This window comes from Monopterus albus, unplaced genomic scaffold (assembly GCF_001952655.1).
Source record: "Monopterus albus unplaced genomic scaffold, M_albus_1.0 scaffold63.1, whole genome shotgun sequence".
Lineage (NCBI taxonomy): Eukaryota > Metazoa > Chordata > Actinopteri > Synbranchiformes > Synbranchidae > Monopterus > Monopterus albus.
In genome coordinates this window covers 1,170,454-1,185,565 of record NW_018127943.1, presented here as the reverse complement: position 1 = coordinate 1,185,565, position 15,112 = coordinate 1,170,454, and positions in this window count along the sequence as shown.

Genomic DNA, 15,112 nt, shown 5'->3' with positions numbered 1-15,112 from the left:
CATGCACAAGGAAAGAACACGGCTAAAATGTAGAAGGCTGGACCGCTTCATTTATTTTACAGTATAAGACCAGAGAAGGTTGTGAGCACCTTCTGTCCACACATGCAGACTGTAGCAAACTGAGGTGGTATTTTATGTGTGCTCTGCTCCCTCTGCTCTCTGTACATCTGTAGATGTGGGTCTTTGGGACCATCTGACAGTGGAAGCAGCTGGGTGACGGGATTTTACACTAAGCCCTTTAAACAGACACATAGATGCCAAACATGGCCCCTGTGGGACATCAACCTGGCACGTGCTGGTGGACAGCGGGCTGCAGCTGGCACTGTGGGCTGGTGGAGGCAGGGAAACAAGCCGCAGTAGACTGACTGTATCTCTGTGTTTGTGTACTGTCAACTGGCACTGCAGGTCTGCTATGCCACTGCAGTAATTGTTGCACATGTATCCTCTGCACGAGCAGGTGGAGAGTGATGCTGGGGGGGTGGGGGGGGGTGAAACTCAGCAGAGGAGAAGGAATGATTGTGGTTGGGGTGAGTGCAACAGAGATCAGTGCCATGTAAAGATAATTGATTGCATTCTTTAAACCAATGATCCCTTCATTTCTTTGAGACTGTGCAGTTACATGTCAAAGTTACATTAGGTTGCAGCTATTGTCAACATGGACAGACAATAATGTAACTTTTTTTTCCAGAGTGATTAATCTAGATTTTTAGGTGCACATAAATTAAGCTATCTGAACAATTCCACTTTTTATTACAAAACAAGGAGAGCCTAAATGCATAGTTTAGTTGTCAGCTTTTTAATAATTTAGTAGGTTATTGCATTTTCTTCTGAGTCTAATCTTCGAACAGTCCAATATCCCCCCAAAAATATTACTTTTTGCTGCTATTAAAAAGATGAACATTCTCATGTCTGAAATCAGATGTTCTTTAGTTCAAATGACTTGAATTGTTTATTGAAAATGAAAAACATAGATTAATTTTTTTTTCTCTTGACCAAAGTATTAATTATCCTGATTATCCTTAATTAAAAAAAATCATTTTACTTTGTCATCTAGCTGGAATCAAGAATAATACATGTGGCAATAAAACTATAGCATAACTAACGGACCATTAGTTATTTTAAAGTGTTAAAGTGTTTTTATGTGCCCCCCACCCCTTCATTACCTCACACTGTGCCTAATTTATTTCAAATTCTCATTCCTATTATAATCCATAAACCAAGGCCTCCTAGTCCTAAACAAGGTATCCAAACTTTTTCCTCATCTTTCTATTCTTATGAGGACAACACACGTAAACATCCACTACAGCAGTATTTCTCACGTGGTGGGTCTCGAGAGACATGGTGAAAAAAAAAATAAAAGTGTTTTTGAGAGCGATATATTGTTGTGGATTCAAATGCTTAGGTAGTATCTAACGTGAGGCTTTTATTTTGAAATGCATACGTGATTTGCAGAGGCCTAACGTTGCCATGACAACCCTTGATTGGCGGGTGACAGTGCACGCTCACTGAAGATAGGTCCACTTGTTGAGAAGATGGCGAAGCGGAAATATGACTCGGACTATGTTAAGTATGGATGTAGTTACATAGATGATAAAAATGGACAAAAACCTCAATGTGTGATATGCAGTAAAGTACTGGCACAAGGAACTATGACGTTAAAACGCCATTTAGAAACAAAACACGTCGCGTACAAAGACAAACCAGTCGACTACTTTCAAAGACTACTTCGGGACCTGAGGACTAGCCAGAACACACTGAGGTAAGCCTCCGCCATTTCTGGTGCAAATACGTGATGTCTCACTATGTTTTAAAAAGGTGATTTATAGTTGAATTAATTAATTTGAAGTCTTGTACTGGTGGGTCGCCACTTGATAAGTGGGTTGGAAAGCGGGTCCCAGGGTGGTGCCAGTTGAGAACCACTGCACTAGAGTAATGAGTTATCCACTCACCTGCCCTGCTCCCCCTTCCTCCCCCCTCTGCGTGACTGAGTTCCCGTTCCCATCTACCCAGGGAGCCCGGCCACTGGAGATACTGAGGAGAAAACACACGTCATATTTGACGACATTAAAGGGAGGCACCCTTGTCACAGTGCAGCTGTATGTGCTAGCTTGATAGGATTGGATCTAGACTTGAGAGGGGAGTGTAATGCGGTTAAAGGCATCATGAAAAGCCAGCTATAACAGGATTTCATCCTCTGTGGAGCTCCAGCTGCCTGCTGCCGTGAGGCAAGTCACTAGGGACAATCCATGTTTGTGTGTACGTCTTCCTCTGTGCTCACACTGTATGTAGGTTGGTATGTATTCCTGAGGGCCTCAGGTGGTACATATGTCACCTTGTACTCGACAGGGTCATGCACATCAGAATAAAAAAGGAATGCATCACAGTCATATTAGATAGGGAACAAAATAAACACAGATGGATATGACACAAAACATTAGCATCAGATACAGTACAGTCAGTGAATTGACATTGCAGCACCCTTGTAGCTGAATGGTTACAGTGCACGCCACATAACTGCACGCCTAGCCAGGGGTCCTTTGCATGTCTCTTACCCCATGTTTCTTGCCTGCACCTGTGTGCAATTAACTGTTAAATTTCGGCACAATGCTAACTTAAAAAAAGATATAATAAGCTTAACCACAGACAAGACTCTGGCTGTGAACCCAGGTGTCTGGTGTGAAAGTTGTGTGCCTTGTACTAGGACATTGGTGTAAGCTTTGGCTCTGAGAAGCTGTGAAATTTTCAACCATTTTAGGGATGAAACCATTAATTATTTGTGGAAATACTTGGCAGTATAACCAACAATGAAAGTAAGTGTTCTGGATACAATATGAAATGAAATGAAATGGAAAAGGTTGCTCTGGACTTCAGTGCAGTAATTTGTCTTTCCACTCCTCACCATTTGTTTTTGTAGTTAGAAGCTGTTACTGAAACAAATGTTTGTTTGTGTGTGTGTGTGTGTGTGTGTGTGTGTAAAAGGGACTGTAGGTAAACTTGTTTGATACAGAACAATTTTAATAGCTTCTTTCCAAGGTCAGCGCCTTCTTCGTGCTATGTGTGGAATGAATGAAGGCCTTCGCTTGCAGTGCCTTCAGCAGACTCCAGAGAGTCGCGCTCATTGTGTGGCAGCTGAGGGTGAACAAAGACATTTCCACAGGAGGAACTTTGGGTTCCTGTCGATAAGGAGGGCAGTGTTGTGTGAGCCCGGATTGTGTTTATATGCTTGTGTATAGTGGGGATCTACGCAGCAGCAGAGGCTTGCACTTTCCAGACAACAAGTGGTGGCTGTATAAATAGCAACCCTTAGAGAAACATCAAAGTGGGGGAGAAAATTCCATCTGATAATCAGAACGAAGTGTAAATGTTTACTGTGGTTTAGGGTTTAGACTGAGGCATCAAACAAAGCCTGAAATCCAACCTGATTTTAAACAATTTGAAACCAGCCGTTGTGCAGAAATGTCAGCGTCATGTGATATTGTGCAGTACTTTAACTACAGGAGTAGGAAAATACACCAAAATGCAAAACTCTAAGTTGCCTTTGAAGACAAGACTTAGGTGTGTTTTCTCTTTACCTACGTATTCCTCTAAAGGCTTAAACCATTTCATTCACCTCTCAACTCTTCCTAATTCGCACCTTTATTAGCAGTGGTGAAAGGTAGTTAAGTACATTTACTTATGCACTGTGCTTAAATACTAATACTTCAGTATCTTCTATGCTACTTCATACTTCAACTCCATTACATTTAATTGAAAAATAGAATACTTTTTAATCTGCTATATTTATTTGATGGCTATAGTTACTGGTCACAAATACTCAAGATGTCTTCTAACTCCGCCTTAACATAAAACATGAAAACAGCCACATAATAAAATATTATAAACCTCCTAAATGGGTCATTCTGCATAACTAGTACTTTTACTTTTGATACTTTAAGTACATTTTATTGCTAATACTTTTCTGCTTATACTTAAGAAGTAAAATTTTGATTTGTAACATTTTACTTCTACTACAGTATTTCTGAATTGTGGTGCTGTTGGTTTTACTTAACTCAATAATTAACCAACCAATTAACTTAACCAAACTCATTTTCTAATGAATGTAACTCATCACGCCTGCCAGAATTATTAACAGTTACAAAATAAGACAATTGATAGTAACGTCATCAACTTCTGGACAATGTGATGACAACCCTGTCATCCGTACTGTGTGAGCCACATTGGTATTTGGGCAAAATGCCTTAAGAAATCCTCAGGGGAAGTGAATCTGTTTATTCATAGATCAGGGGAAGTGATTTATTCATAGATCCATTCTTGCAAAAACACATTCCTTTGTCTTTTCCCCATCAGAGGTCAAGCATTCAACTGCAAGTCAGTCTGCTGATGAAAGAAAGTTGTCATTGATCCAGATACATTCAGTATTACTCATACTTCTTTTTTAATGGTTTTAAATAAAGGGGTAAAATATGGGTTTAACTTGAAGCTCTGCACTCCCTTGCTTTCCACAGAATCTTTCTTTCCTTATGTAAATTTCAGACACTATAATGACTGCATGTCATTTTATTCTCTCCATACTGTTTGTTTTTCTGATATCAGCATTAGATTGTGTGTCTTGAGCTGATTGATGGTGCCATTCAGAGAGGTCCTGCGTCTGTGCATGAGATAAGTTTTAATGCATTTGAGCTGCATCAGTCATGTAACCAATAACTCAACCAGTTGTTTCACAAATCAGTCGATTCCTGCTCACAGGATGTGACTGCTGCACTACTCTGCCTCTGATTTCAAATATTACGTGCATCTTTATACTGAACATTGTGTAATTTTAAAATGCATGCGTTAAATATTAAGTGTGTAGTTAGGCTACGCATTTCTGTATTGAACTTAATCTTTGTGACGTCTTTTTCTTCTTGTAATGCGTACAAATGCTTGTATCTTTGCCCCCTTAAGGAAACTTTATTCCAAATAAACCATATAACTTCCTACGTGGCAGATAAATGAAAATTATGATGCACCTTGTTTCATTTAACAACAGTAGCCATAGTTATATTTGTATGAAAATGTTTTTAGTTTAGTTCATTGAACTTTATTACTGTACCACTGTCAAATGAAAAAACCCTTTAAAAGCCTGTATTTCCACTCTGTGACAACAACACAACTTTGACTCTCGATCTTCATGAGACCACTGTGTTGTATCTAAGCTCTGATCACGCGCTGTCTGCTGCCTTTCCTGTCCACTTAGCAGCAGCTAATGGCCAATAATGTAGTGGAGACAGCTTTGTATCTGAACTGTTCATTCACTTATCCCGGTGTTGTGCCGCTGGCTTTCATCTGCCATATTCCCACAGTTGGCTATGGGACTTTCCAAACTCTGCAGACAGTTCAGGATGGGGCATTTTCTGTTAAACTAGACTAGCAATAGCCTCATGAGCTAAGCGCTGCTGCAGCCTTAATTCCATTGCATTTTTTGTGGTATTACTTTTGCTTTGGAACAGTTTTGGTAAATTATAATCACCTAATTGTGTATGTGAGTGTAGCCTATTTTGTGTGTCCCATAATTCAGACGTTGTGAGAGAGATGTTACTGCTCAGGTGTGTCCATGAATAAGCCAGGTGAGATAATTAGTGTTATGCCTGATCGGTGTATATCCTCACATCTGAGAAGCTCGAACCTACAGATGTTTTACTATTTCTATTAAAACCATGGCTAAAATTATATTTTGGGTATTAGAATAGTTGCTTGATAAATTGTTGCAACCCTCCTGAGAGCCACTGCACCATAATCCATCCAGAATTCTTTATAGACTGTTGCTGCAGTTTGCCTTCCTCTGGACTGAGACGTGATGAGCGTCATGCTTTTGTTTTGTTACTTGCTCTGTGTAATGAAGCTCATAAAGCAGGGTGTGAAGAAAGACGGACAGGGCTTCAGTGACACCAAACCCTCCTGTGACACCTGATAAAGGAGCATGGACACCAGCAGGCGTGGAGCCAAAGATACTCCATGGCAGCTCATTGATGATGAGGGCTGAGAGTGCTGAGAGGTGATAGGCATGTGTGCAAAGGAGAATGTCTGATACCTTCACATTAGGCTTATCAGAGGCTTCCTGAATCTGTCAAGCTTGTGTGAATGAGTGTAATTCACTCATGTAAGTTGAAAGTACAGTTTAAGTCTGCAGTGATTTTTCTCAGCTTTTTATTTAAGGTGTTTAATGTTTGTTATTATTTTCGGATAAAGCTAATAACCTACATTTACTTACACTGAATAAGAAAGATATGGGTATGAGTAAATTCACTGAGACCGTAGTTGCATCCTGTTTTATAGTGTTACCAGCACGCCTTCCTTCATTGTCTAGGTTGACCCGTGCTTATCGATTTTCTCCACAGAAGGAGTCGGTGCAGAGATGAGCACTACTGCTGCAACAAAGAGGGGTCAGTGAGTTTATAGCCAAAGGATGGAGGGAAGGATTTCTACTATGCACAGAGAGAAGAGGTAAGATTCAAGGTTTTGTCTCATGGGATAACATTTTAAAATAAGATCAGTGTTTTTGGAGTAACGTGAAGACAGGTAATCTCATTGATTTGCTTTGCAATCTCTGTAATCTTCATAATGCAGAACATGATTAAAAAGGGTTTTTCTCTACCGGATTCATGTAGGTGGTAACATAGCATACCTGCACTGGACCAGTTAACGGCATTTAAAGGAAAAAGACCTTGCAAATTAAAAGAAGTATCTTTAACATAACTCGTGACATTTGAGTCTATATAAACCGTTTCTGTTGCAAAACTACCAGACTCATTGAAGTTTGTATTTGCTGTAGGACTGGCAGATGGAGAAAAGAGCGGGACTGTCTACAGTCTTTGGCTTGAATCTCTGTTACACTCAGCATTACTGGCAGCCAATCCAGCTCATGCTTGCGCTTGGAAGTGAATGTGAATAAGATGCCCCTATAATAACCACAGACTATAATGATGTCTCAGGATGTGGAGCAGGTTGTCCATTAATTACAGGGCTGGTGGTTTAATTCCTTGTTCCCTGAAGCATCCTTTAGCAGGACAGTGGTCCCCAAAGTGCTCCCGATGCTTAGGCCAGCGCCTCTCATGGCACCTCTTTCAAGGGCGAATGACTGGATGGAGGTGTAAAAACACAGTGTGTTAGATGCATTGGATTATAGCACGTGCAGCTACACATGCTTACACTGACCCCTACTGTTTGACTGTGGCTCCTACAATTTACAGCTTTTCATTGTCACAGATAAATAAGTTGCCTCTAGTTCTGGTTTGACAGAAACCAGAGACCAGCAGAATTGGGACATGGACAGGAAAGGTCAACTTTGTCAAAAGTCAGATTTGCAGAGCTGCTCTTGCCTCTATATTACTGGTCTTTTTCACCCCTCTGTGTGCATTTATCTCGGTTGGCACTTGAACTGCACAGTGGTGGAATATAACTAAGAACATTTACACAAATACTGCAGTCAAGTACAATTTTGAGGTACTTTTAGGCCTACTTGAGCAATTTCACTTCTCATTACTTCTATTAGACTTTGTCACAGTTAAATATTGTAATTTTAATTCCAATATATTTTGACAGCTACAGTTACTTGTTACTTTTCAAATTGATGCTAAATAAAAAATGTTCAGTTAATAAAATGACATCATACAAATATTAAGCTACCAAACCCCATATAAAGCACATAAAATGAGCTAATTTTCAGCCGTCTACAACATTAAAATGCTGTTTACTTGCATCAACAGTAATTACACTTCATATGATAATATAGCTCTAACAGTCACTACACATATAGAGTACTTGTGATAGTTTTACTACATTTTGATGAATTCTCTAACTTTTATTACCACTTTTTACTTTACACTGTGCTATTTGAAAACAACTACATTTAATTGGTTTCTATAAAAATAAGATGCCAAAGCTCTCAGAATTATTTTAATAAAATCCAGAAAGGCCATTATGCTGTATGTTTACACCTGTGTGTGTCTGGTTATAGGGTTGCTTAATCATTACCAGTGTCCCTGTATAAAAACAAACTGCCTAATTAATGGAGCGTCCAACAATCCTGGCTTTTATTCTGGGACACAAAGGAAGCCTTTTTGTGGCTCGGCAATAAATCAGTGGCTGTGGTCAGTCAGTGACACTTCAACGCAATGTAACAGTGATGTTTCTGTAGTGGTCACAGGCGTGGTGGCGACTCAAGCATCACACATTTCTGACCACCTTAGTACACTGCTTTTTTTGGAATTAACACTAACTATGAAATCAAGCATGAAGAGGTTAATTGTTAGCCAATGTGCAAACAATCAAAGGTTTTTTTGTTTGTTTGTTTGTTTTTAACAGAAGCCGCAACAAGTTATTTTGCAAATTTGATGCAATTAGATAAAAAGTAGACAAGACTTGCTGAATTTTTAAAAATCTTAATCTTGTCTACAGAACAGAAGTGAAATGTAATTAGGTTTCCATTAACTAGTGCACCTGCAGTTTAAGCCTCAGAGGGGGTACAAAGCGCACTCAGACACATACATGCACTCACAGCAGGCCGGCGTTTGTGCCAGAAGGGTCTCGTCCTACTGAGTGCAGATGGTAAAAGCAGTGAATCAGATTAGGTCAGGAGATTTATTTTTCCCAGCTGAACATATGATCAAAAAAGAAATCCAAGGGATACATTTCATTGAATTCACAACCACTTTGTATATTTGTAACGTTTAAATGATGATAGGTGTTCTGGGGCAAAGGCATTGGACAAAACTCCTTTGACAAAACGAAACAACAAATTTGTTCTTAAATGAAAATATCTGTAGGATATCTAGGAGGACGTGTCCATTATTATTGAATATAATACAACATTATAATAAACTTCATCTGTCGTACTGTACACACAATCCAGTTATGTTTTAGGAACAAGAACTTTGGCACAATATCTTTAGAATAAGTGATACAATATACAAAGTGATGACTTTATGTGAGCACTGCTGTGACGGAGCGTGTCAAAAGGGGGAGGAGAATATTTTGAGGAATGGGAGTGTGGGAGTCTGATGACAGAGAGCCGTCACTTCCATCAGCCTAATCAGTTAATTATATTGTCAGGGATCCCTTTGGTGCATTAATGCAGTTCATTGATCTCCTCCCTTTATATCAACATCTAGAGTGTGTGTGTGTGTGTGTGTGTGTGTGTCGGCCACACAGAGAAAAAAATATTTACTTCCACTCCTAGCAGCTTTTTTTTTTTTTTAATAGTGTTGTTTTGTTTTAAATGTTTGTTTTTCATTCAGGATCTAGGTTCTTCTATATATTAAAAGAAAATAGTTCCTCATAAATGGACAAAGGAACAAGGCAAAGACTGTTATAGTAAGGTAGTGGAGCGGCTTTGTAAGGTTGCTCAAAATCACTCTTATTTTTATGATTAATTATTCTTCCCTCATTTGATGTTTTGACCTAACTCATCTGTTGTCTCTCATGTGTTCAGTTGAATTGACATCTGGGGACTGAAGGCCACATTGTGTTGTTCACATTACTCTAATACTAATCCTATTTGGTGAGCTCTAGTACCCTGCATCGAAGCACATGGTTTTAATACATTTGTACAAACACTTATTCAGATATATATTCACCTGTCTGTACATCAAGATTAACTAGAATGTGTGTGGTAACTAGAATTGCTGCTTTGTGGTGATATGCCTCCAGCAACCAGTTAAATTCACTGGAATAGACAGACATGAGGTCACTGACCTTGACCTTTGATCACCAAAATTTGATCAGTTCATCCTTGAGTCCAGTTGGACATTTGTGCCTAAATATGATGAAATTACTTCAAAGCTTTCCTGAGATACCATATTCACAAGAATGGGTTGTGCACATGCCTCCGGCTGTGGCATAAAGAATGAATTCTTCATTACAGGCAATGGCTGAAGGAAAATTAGATCATACATAACGTATTTTATAACACAGGTCAAGTAAATTAACTTGGAAGTTGTACATAACTAAGCAAAACCATTCTCCCTCTGATCCTCTGATTAGTTATTTTCCAGTTGCCTTGAAGTAGAGTAGGTACTTTATTGATCCCACAGTGGGGATCTGTTCTGCTTTATTGGTTTATATTAAAGAACAACCACCAAACGATTTTAGAGTATCCAAAGAATTTATTATGCAGTTATTTAGAAATAAATATTTCTAAGTAAGTGACTAACTTGCTGTACAGTAACTGACACCAGGGTACTTGTAAAATCAGTATTTTCTATTCTATAGTGCAGTAATCTACCCTGCCCGGCCACTTTATTTATAAATTTAAACAACCAAATTAAGCCCCATAATGCCTCTGTATCAAAGCTTCATCTGGTTCAACATTCAGCCTGGTGATGTGTTACAGTCTGTTGTGACATGAATGAAATTATGGGTAAAATGTGTCCTAAGTGAGAAGACCGACCACTAGGTTGCACTGTCCTTCTGTGTTAGAACATTTAGGTTCAGGGGCAAACACAGCCAAAACGTTATACAGCCTACTAAATGCAAGGGACTGAGCCATTAAACTGCACATTTAAAGGAAGTGAAACAAGTTCAAGTTCAAAACAATGAAAAAAGAAGAGAACTTTATGGAGCCCACTCAATAGGGCTTTTATTTTATTATAATAATATTTGACTTTTAAATTCTGTTTCAGTAAGTTTCTAGATTATATTCATTAGTGCTGCTCTCATGATGGAATCATAGATTAAGTTTTATAAATATCAACACCCACAATTTAATGCATAGTCAGTTACTGTAGATAATCTGTATAAATCAATGTAAGAAGCCAAGGAATTTATTTTCAAACTACAATCTTCAGAGTTTATGGTAATTTATTCTGAGAAGATAACTCATATCATTCAGTCTTTTTCTAACCTGATGACAATTTTCTGTAAACATCAGTTCAGGAGAAAGAGAAAAGAATAGAAGGGAATGGATAACACACTTGTGTTAAACCTTTAGTTAAATGTAAAATCCATGTAGCAGCAATTCATGTCATTCAGAGAAAACCGGCTTCAAACAACCACATCAGAGCCATGTCAGCAGTATGTGGACATAAAAAAAAAAACTCCTAAACTGACATTTTGTCACACCATTACTGCTAAAAAAAATCAACACACTGGGCAGATTGTTAGGCAGTCATTCATCCTGAAAGACCAGAAATAGATTTACTCTCTCACACTCACATAATTCACAGGCACACTTCACTCCTGGTAGGTGATAAAAGGTCCTGGTCAACAGTGAATGTGTGCACCAGAAGTAAAAAGGCATCACTGACTGTAAAATTCTTGGTGCTCATTTTTGTGCCATTTTTTAAAGTGGGTATTAGGGTAAAGTGCTTTTTGGTCTTTGGTTTGCACTCATTCTGCTGTGCGTCTGTGGCACGTGGGCGACACGTTAAAGGGAAAACTCAAGTGCCTGACCCCTACGTTGAGGGGATCCAGTTGGTCTACTATTGCATGGATTGAACCCACTTGTCCCCTTAGAGGGAAGAGTCACTGTAAATCAGTAACAGAGTTGTTGTCTGTCCTACCCTAATGGGAGTGAGGATGAGAGCACCCTCATCTACAGGGCACGAGGAGCCACTGAATGGTTTGAGTATGAAAATGAGGTGAATCGTATGCTGTGGCCTTCAGTCACCAGATGTTAACATCTGTGGGAGATTTTGACAGCATCTCCCCCACCATCATCAAAACACCAAATGAGGTAATATCTTTAGGAAGAACAATGTTCATCCCTTCGTTCTTTTAACTTCCACCTCTCGGAGGAGGAGTCCAACATCAGTTTTTTTTTTTTCTCCGGGTCTGGCAGGAGGTTAATCCGGTCATGCAACTGTACATGACCTGAAGAAAATTTAAAGTTAACAAGAGAATGTAATATAGTGTCTGTGTGAAGCTGCTGACCCATCTCTTGTGTTAAACCATGTATAAACTAAACTGTGGCCAGTAAGCTTTTAATCTGTTGAGAAGCAACAAATCACAAAACACAATAAAATCACATTAATTTATCTCCAGTCTCACACTCCTACTCAATAGTCAGGGTTGCATGATTCATTTGCGACATAAAACCATTAGAGGGCTTTTAATGTTGTTCAGAGGGAAACATAATCACTTGAGTTTATGCATCCCCAGGATGGCTTGGTTACCAGAGGAAAATAAATTTGGCTGAGTTGAATTTGATTTGTACCAAGATGACTTTGTTGGCTAAGTAACATGAGTTTATAATACGATTTAGTTAAAATTCTTATTAAAGTCTATTATTGGAGATGATTGGAAATGCAATGGAGGAGATGGACAGATGTGGCTTTGCTCATTCTGTGTGGCTACATTTTGATCATGTACTAAAAAAGAAAATGAAGGCAAACACACAAAATGAATGTAAAATAAAATCTGTCGATTCTCTGCACATTGAAAGTTCACAAAGTCTATACACAACCTATGGGGCAAATGTCAAAAAAGCATTTTCTATAAATTCACAGTTGTTTAATGGTGTGGGCTGCGCGGGTTGCTAGTTTTTTTTAAATCCGAGATGGTTTTAATTGCTTTTTAGAAGAGCAGCATTACTCCCACAGCATGTACCAAGAGAGAATGTGTTGTACAGCGCTCTGCAGCAGTAAATAACCTCTTCACCCTGTTACAGGAAACCAGCAGCAAAATACAGGGTGCATCAGCACTGGCACACACACACACACAGCACTAAGCCGGTCTCTCGGCTCTATCTTACTTTCAAACACACACTCTCAACCTTCAGCCAGTCTCCATTATGTTCTTTGTCGTTGTCCTTTGTTATATCACTACCTAAGCACCCTGCAGTCCAATCACACACCAGTGATGTTGCAACAACAACGTTTCTGCTGCAAATTTTGGGCAGTTGTTGTGTGTACCTGTAAATGGTCTTTAGTACTTTATAACCCTGCTGCAGGTAGAATATTGAACTCTGTAATCTCAATATCAACCTTTTAAAAACTGAAATATACTGTGAGTTAAAGGAATGTATCAAGTTTTGGGAAGATTTAATAACAATCATTCAGTTGTACTGTGGACACAATAACATTCAATCTGATGATCATCCATGCAGCAATTTCAAATGCAGCATTTTTTGAGAAATAACAGTAGATTAAAACACATCAGTGAAACACTGCTGTACTGGGTAATGTGTTTGCTCATTAGCAAACACCAAACCTGGGCATGAGTAGTTAGCGGAATGCAAACAAAGCTGAGAGCTCGCGCGTGTGCAGTTGACTCCGTTTCATACTAACTTCAGGAAATTAAAGCCACTCGGAGCCTTTGGGGCTATATAGTCAAGCCTAGTGGTATGTTTTCCTGCTTTTGATTGTATTTGAACAACAATGGAGATGTATCGCAGAGATGAACAAGCTGATCCAGGACTGACAGCTGACAGACATTAACTGTGGGTAGAGGCAATTCATTGTCAGTTTTAGCATTTACATGGAGATTGCTTCTTGCCCAGTGCCAGCTGGGATTGGCTTCAGCACCCTTGCTGGGGCGGCATGGTGGCACAGTGGTTGGCGCTTTCGCCTCACAGCAAGAAGGCTCCAGGTTCGAGCCTGGGCCGACCTGATGCCTTTCGATGCAGGGTTTGCATGTTCTCCCTGTGCTTCCTCCTACAATCCAAAGACATGCAGCTTAGGAAATTACCTGTATGTGTGTGTGTGTGTGTGTGTGTGTGTGTGTGTGTGTGTGTGTGTGGTTGTTTGTCTACATGGGCCACCTCTTGCCCAGTGTCAGCTGGGGCCCCAGCCCCACGTGACCCTATTCAGGAATAAGCTGTTTGGATGGACGGAGATTGCTGAAAATACTATTAATAATGAAAATGACCAGCCTTATCCTTTAAGTTATTCTTCTCCCAGCACAGTTCGGCTGATTCCAATAGTATATCCTGCACCTGCAGTAATAGTGAACATGAACATTTTATTCAAATATCTTTTTTTAGTAGCAGCCAGTGCTTTAGTTTTTATTAGTTGCCTCCTGTAATGTATCAGTCATTAAAACCTTTTAATAATAGCTGCAATTTGTCATCTATAACAATGCATAAAAAGTTTATTTTGTTTAGTTTATGGTTCAGAGTTCACTCCTAAATTTTGAAACAGTAAGGAAGAAAGCAGTCTTACGACAACATCAGTTTAGATTTATTACATGATCATCAGCAGAAAGTTTGCCCACCAGCTCATGAAGCCTGCTGAAGTCATTTCTGATCTAATGAAGATCCTGTGATATGATTGAAATCTACTAAATGGACCTTGTGATGAGATTTTATTTTTAAACTTATTTTATTTGCTTTTTCAGTTCTGGCCTAACAAAACCTTCACTTCTCTGCCTACTTTACAGAAAACATCAGCCACTTAGTTATCAATTTTTTTTTTTTTTTCTGTTTTTAAATCCACTCTTTAATTGCTTCTAAAAATCTTTGCTTGCTTGGATGTGGATGAAAAAAGACACAAATGATTCATAGATTTAGCCATGAACTAACAGTCGGTTAGTCTGAGGTCATAAATCTTCAGATTCCACTGTTGTCTGACCTTGACTCTGATCAAAGACATTCTTTCTGTCTCTTCTTCTCTTCCTGTTTTTCTTTTCCCACCAGTCACTTTTATCTTTTATTGTTCTTTTAGTTTATAGTGTGTACCACCAGTCTACAGTTATATGCTTGCAACTTGGCCAAGTGTTCAACATGTTACTGCTTTACTGAGTCCTGCCGTCTTGACGGTCTGTCCTTCCACAATGTGCATAATATCTGCTTGACCGTCCCCTGATTCTCCACTGATGCTGTACACGTGTTATTGTAACCAGTGATCGGTAATTAATGGTAAAATTTTTAAGAAGTTCTGACCATTAGGGTTAAAACTGCTTAATAAATTACAGCCAAGACACAATATAAAGGTTTGAGAAGTGATTTAATTACCTAAGAGATTGTTGGATTGAGGCAGAAAGCCTTTAGCCCGGGTAGAAGAAGTCAGCAAGGCTGTGGGTGAGGATCAAGGCTCTGAAAATCGGCACAAAATCAAATGTTCAAAACGACAATGTAACCCAGTTTTTCCTCAGATGAACTGGGGCAGATAGGAGCCTATAGCTTTCAAATTTGGTCTTG